The sequence below is a fragment of the Arachis ipaensis genome, chromosome B06 (genome assembly GCF_000816755.2).
Source record: "Arachis ipaensis cultivar K30076 chromosome B06, Araip1.1, whole genome shotgun sequence".
NCBI lineage: Eukaryota > Viridiplantae > Streptophyta > Magnoliopsida > Fabales > Fabaceae > Arachis > Arachis ipaensis.
The window spans coordinates 123,536,609-123,543,613 of NC_029790.2; positions in this window are offsets into that span (position 1 = coordinate 123,536,609).

The window sequence follows — 7,005 nt, forward strand, 5'->3', positions numbered from 1 at the left end:
GAAAGAATTATTATTTTATTTTTTAGAGGAACAAAATTTATAATAAATAATGCACTATTGTTTGCTAAGTATTTAAGAAATTTGTTAAATTTTAAAGATATTCGCCAAAATGGATATCATATTGAGACTATGAATGAGACAAATGATATGTACCTATACATCACAATTAGTGATTCAAATACAAAAGTTATACTGGAAAAATACCTTCACTTTCATTTGGTTATATTATACTAAAATTAGTACTATTGAATTACATGCTATTTTTTTTTTGAAGGAAAATGAGCTCAACATATTTAGTGGAGCATACAAGAAAACATAATAAACAGTTTTGCAACTCCTATATTATCTTCGGTATAGCCATCAACAACATGAGTTACCTTTCGCACCACTCTGTAAAGTAACCAAACGTCTTAGCAACGCAATCTACCACTTCCGCTATCTTGTTCTGAAAAATGACTTCATTTCTACACGACCAGATGTTCCATATAACTGAGAAGAATCCCACTAACCATGTTTTTCACACATCTTTTCTCAAATTCATCGTCCTCCAGCTCTCAAAATGTTCTTTTATGGAACCTGGGAAGCTCCAAACAAGACCCACATGACTTATCCATGCGCAAACACCTGCCAAGCAAACTCACACGTAACAAACAAATGTTGTACAGTTTCAATTTCCTTACTACACATAACACAGATGTTATCACTTTGTTCAATGATGCCTAATCTGCTCAAGCGATCCTTTGTATTAACTCAGCCTACCAGCACGAACCAAGTAAACAACTCTACCCGCGGTGGAACAATTCCTTGCCATATTTCATTTGTAAACTTATAGCTGAGGATATCATCCGTCAATGTCTGTACCTGCAAAACCTGCACAAATGAGTTAGTGGTATAAACGCCTTCTTTATCAAATTTCCACACCACTCTATCTTGTGTGTCTGCTATCAGTCTCACAGCTTGCAAGATCTCAAGCATTTAGTTCAAACTGTCGGTCTCCCATTGACGGAGTTCCCTCCTCCAATGGAAGTTCCAAACCCACTCTATCCCATCCCAAAATTCACACTCCCCAATCACGGATCCCTTATTATCTGAAATTAAGTAGAGTCTTGAAAAGGAGTCTTTCAGCTTCCCCGACTGTAGCCATGTATCTTCCCAAAATCTGGTTAGTCTACCATCGCCTACTTCCATAGCCAGCCCGTCAATCATCTTCTATCTGACATGCTGCTCCTTGATTTGCAAGTGACAAATATCTCTCCACGGACCCCCTTTTGCTAGTATAGCTTGAGTAGACAATAGCTGCCCAAGGTTCAGATTATTGCATGAGCACACTACCTTCTTCCATAGAGGGCATTTTTCCTTAGAGAATCTCCACCACCATTTAAACAACAATGCGGTATTACGAATCATCGCATCTCCCACACCTAGTCCCCCTAGTTTCTTCGGTGCCTGTATCATCTCCCATTTTACAAGAGCCAGTCTAGGTCATCCGTCGTCCTTCCCCCAAAAGAATCTTCTTTGCAATGAGATTTTTTTTTTCCACCGTAAATGGCATTTTATACAAGCTCAAATAGTACGTAGGTAGACTATTAATCACAGATTTAATGAGAACCAACTTCTCCGGTTTACTGAGCACCTTTGCTTTCCACAAACTCAGATTCTCCTCCACCTTATCTATTACTGGCTTCCATGTTTTTACTAGCCTCGGGTTTGCACCTAAATTAATTCCTAAATACTTCACTGGTAGATTTGCCGCCTGACATCCTAATAATCTGCACATTTGACTCACCCACGCCTGACTGCAATTTACCGGTATCAAACTAGACTTGTCAAAGTTAATGCTCAATCCCAACGTGACCTCAAAACACTTCAGGAGCCTCTTGTAGTTTCTCACTGTCTCCTCCTCTGGTGGGCAGAACAATATAGTGTCATCAGCAAATTAAAGGTGAGATAGCTCTACATTGTCCCTGCCAACTAATAGAGGAGATATTCTCCTATTTCTTACCGCCTCCCCGATCATCCTGTTCAGCACATCTACAACGAGGACGAATAGAAAAGGTGATAACGGGTTGGCTTGTCGAAGCCCTCTTTCCATCTTGAACGGTTTGGATGGAGCCCCATTAATCATTATAGATATAGAAGTTGATCTAATGCACTCTGCAATCCATGCCCTCCATCTTCTACCGAACCCCATCTTTTCCAGCATAATATCAATAAAATTCCATTTGACTCTATCATAGGCTTTCTGGAAGTCCAATTTGATGATAGCTGATGCCTTCTTCTTCATTTTTAGCCACTATACAGTTTCACAGGCAATTAACGCTCCATCATGTATTCGCTTGCCTTGACAAATGCACTCTGTGATTCTCCAACCAATCCTGGCATTACGCTCCTCATTCTTCTTGTCAACACTTTTGATATGACCTTGTAGATGCAACCAACCATACTGATCGGTCTAAGGTCCTTTATCTCCTTCGCGCCCACAAACTTTGGAGCCAACGCTACCCAAGTAATATTGGAGTCTGCTGGTAGTCTCTCTGTCTCAAAGAAGCTTATCACAGCTTTAGTGAATTCCACCCCAATTTTCTCCCAACATCTTTTTATAAAATTCATGTTATATCCATCGCTACCTGGAGCCTTAGATGATTCACAGTCCCATATTGCCACCTTTACTTCCTCCACTGTCGATAACACCTCTAGTGCTTGGGCTTCCTCCATCTCCAAGCGATTGACTAACCCATCTCGAAAACTGATATTTGGCGACTCGTCCTAGTGGTATAGGTTCCTGTAGAAATCTCTAATTGCCACCTTAATCCGCGCATAATTCCTTACCAACCTTCCATTAATCACTAGAGACTAAATCCGGTTATTCATTCTCTTTGCTGATGCAATATTGTGAAAGTACCTGGTATTCCTATCCATCTCCTTGGCATGATGAGACCTAGACATTTGCTTCCAGTGTATATCTTGCCTCTCATACTATACCTCATAACATCTTACCAGTGCCTTTCTTCTTACTTCCACTGTACCATCGTATACACCGTTGCTAACCATGTCATCCACTTTCTTAATCTCGTCCTCAAACCTTTGGATCTTCTCACGTATATTCCCAAAGTGCTGCTTGTGCCATCTACACAGTGGTTTTGCCAGTGCCTTCAGTTTGTCCAGGAACTGCACATTGCCCAATCCCTCCATTATTCCTTTATCATCTTTAGAAATCCTTCATGCGTGAACCATGCGTCTAAACTGCGGAATGGTCTTGGTCCCTGAGCTATTCTTCTATCTTCCACTATCAGAGGACAATGATCTGAAAGGCCCCTCGGGCCTCCTCTTAGGTGAGTATCTGGGTATGCATCTAGCCATTCCAAGCTAACCAGGCTTCTATCAATACGGCTGCAGGACTGGCCTCTAAACCATGTATACTTGCGATCATTGATTGCCAAATCCACCAACTCCATATCATTGAGCCATGCTTTGAAGTCTTCAGCAGAAGCTGACAAGTTGGTCGCCCCTTTTCTTTCCTCTATATGCACAATCTCATTAAAATATCCTATGTAGAAAAATTGGGTTTGACACAATCCTGTAATATAACTTAATTCCTCCCACATTAAGAGTTTTTCGTCTCTCACATGCGGGCCATACACCAGACAAATTGCACAGTAAAAATTATCTTTGGCCATCACTCCTTCTACACAAAACCACCTATCTCCTTTATAGCAATTCATCAATTTAAATACTGATTCATCCCAAATTAATAGTAAACCTCCGGACGCTCCAACAGAATTAACACACTCCCAATTAGCTCTATCATTACCCCAAATTCTAGCTGCATCATATTTATTCACCTCTTCTTTTTTTTATTTCTATCAACCTAAACATATCTAATCTAAACTTATTTTTGAAGTTTCTGATCATGTTTAGTTTTGCAACACCTCTCAACCCCCTAATATTCCAAGAGCTTAAAATCATTTATAAATTTTATTACACACCTGCTTACGACATTTTGGGCGACTTCTTTTGACTATCTTCGCTTCAGAGCTATGGCCTCACTTTGCTCCTGGAGGATTGCCATGATGTCTTCCTCATCACTGCATGGTATTGCTCCTAATTCGACTGCCAATTTCCAGGCCTCTTTATTCTCCGCCATTTCCTCTTCCCAGCTCCGAATTTGCATTCCTCTGCACATCGTTGAGTCTTCTTGCATATCCACGTCTGTGCCAAACTCTTCCACTACTTGGTCCTCAGGTTCTCCTGTTTTTCCAAGCCCAGAAGTTTCTCCCAGGCCCACGACTTCCCCCGCCATGAACTTCCTGCCTTCTGTATCACCGGTTACACGTTCCTCTTCTTGTGCATCCATTTTTGTCATTTCAATTGTACCCTCATATAGCTTCTGTACATCTCTAGCCTTTCCCCTTCCCTCCACCTCAACTTGCTCTGGATTACTAATCTTCCTGTTGGTACCTTCAAATTGGTGGTCAGTTGTAGCGGCTCCTGCCCCCTGTTCATGCTCGTCATGGCCGCACCTTGCTCCCTCCTCCGCATTTACACCAGCCTGCTGCCCATGGCTTCCTTCTTCTCCAGTAGCTCCTTGCACTCCGCCGCAGTCACGCTGTGCGATAGCAAGCCCGCCCCCAACCGCATCCTCTTCTCTTCGCTAGCATCCTGGTAACATTAAAGGAACCGGCTGATTCAGAGCGCAGACTTCCAACCGGGACATGCCTTCTCCAACTTGTTCGCACTTCTCATGGCTGCCCCTTGCTCCGTCCCCCGCATCCGCCACTGTAGGCTGTCCCTCTCTCGTTGCTTCCCCAGCAGTTTGTAGCGCTGCGCAGTAATCCCTTTGGTCGCTCGCACTCTCGCCTAGGCTTTCAGTATCGTATCTCCGCTGGCGTCGTGCAACTAGAAGAGGAGGCACTGGGTTTTTCGCTCCTTCATCAGACCGGGTCAACACATCTTCAACCGGGTCAGCCCTACCCGATCCTGATAGCACAAGGCCAGCCTCCTTCCTTTGGGCCTTGGTCTTCTTTTTTTTTTTACCACCATCCTGTTTCAATTTGTTGGGCCTTTTTGTCTTCAGCCCATTAATGAATCACCCCTTGATTTTTGAATGCCTTTTTTCCTGACCAAAAAAGGAATATTCCCTTCAAATCTCCTCATAATTATATGATAGAGTACAATCTGAGTCTTCATCTGTTTGATTTGCAACTGACGCCTTGAAATTTTCCTTCCCCTTGATTATTGCATCATTAGTACCCACATAATTGCAATTTGAATTTTGAACATTCTATTCATTTAATTCATACGGTAAAATCCCAATTTTTCCCTTGTGTTGTTCTTTGTTCCGTTGTTCCACCACCGTAAGTTCCGCTGCCGGATCCCTACTGACCGCCATTGGCTCTACTCTGCGACTGACTTCCTCCCTTCCTTTATCATTCTGCATATATTCCCTTACCACTACGCGACCAGCTTCTTGGTCTACCTTCATGTCCGAAAAGCATTCTTCTCTATACACCTCTCCACCCGCCTCTTTTACAAGGACGTCGAATTTGCTCGTCCCAATAGTGACATGAATCCACTCATTAATCATACCAAACATACATGTGTCAATCATAACTCGGCCAACACTAAACGAGTTACATGTTTTTGTTAAATCGTCACACCTTACCACCTCCCCCTATTGACCTCCCAATTTGGTAAAGGTCTCCGTTGACCAAGCACGCAACGGTACTCCATAGCACTCCAACCATACTCTTCTTGTCTCACTCCTCTCACTCTCATCCCATCTCCATACCATATGGAATAGTTTTAAAAGCTCGTTCATTCTGAATGTGTATGCTTCCTCCGCACTAGATACCGTGTCAAACGTTAGCATTGCTTTGTAAGCGCCCAATTCCTGTACATGCGTCACGCACGGCCATTCATTATGAATCTTTTGGAGGAGTGCCTGAAAGTTAATCATCGTCTTTGTTCCTCCCACAATACTCCTTTGTAACCATACCACATTATCTTTTGCCACTGATATTTCTATTTTCTTGGTCCACCCATTTTTATTCGAGTCCTTAACAACTGTCTCTCTCGGCATCTTTTCCACCTTCTCTTCTTCCTTCCTTGGCTCCCTATGTTTCTGCTGCATGCTGTATTCTTCCCCTTGTCTTGTGGCACTCTCTATTTCTTTTCCTTTGGTCTCTTCCACGTCGGATTTCCTTCTATACCTTGCTTCTGCTACAAACATTCTTTTCCCCCTCAACACCATATTATTCATTTCTGCAATCGCCTTCAATGCTCCTCCCTTTGTTGTGTACCGCACGAATGCAAAGAGATAAATCTGTTCGTTCTTGTTCTTTCTTGACAGGTAGATGACTATAATCCTGCCCGTCCAGTTGAACAGACTGAAAATTTCTCATTTTGATATATCCACCGGTAGATTGTCTACAAATACAGAGAAAGAGTCCAGCTCCAATCGATGATACTCTTCCTTGTTCCAGATTCTAGGATCTTTTCCGTGACTGGTCGTTGCCTATTGCTACCCCTCCCATTGTTCCCCCACCCCGTGTTTTCCCTCACTTGCGCTCGCTCTCTCATTCTCTCACTTCCTCAGCCCAATAACCTTGTCAGTGCACTTACTGTAACAATAATCACATGCTATTGTAAATCAGAAGTATACTAATCTAAATAATTTCATTATTTGGCATGACCGATTGGGTCATCCTGGAGTAACTATGATGCGAAAGATTATTGAAAACTCACATGGACATTCGCTAAAAAATTGGAAGATTATTAAATTTAGTGAATTTTATTTGTGCTATATGTTCTAAGAAAAAGGTAATTTTAAGACTATCATCAGTAAAGATTGGATTTGAATCTCCTAAATTTTCGGAAAGGATTAAAGGCGATATATGTGGACCAATTCATTCACTATGTGAATCTTTTAGATATTTTATGGTTCTAATAGATGCATCTTCGAAATAGTCACACATAGGGGCGAAGCTAGACAATATTTAGCAAGGG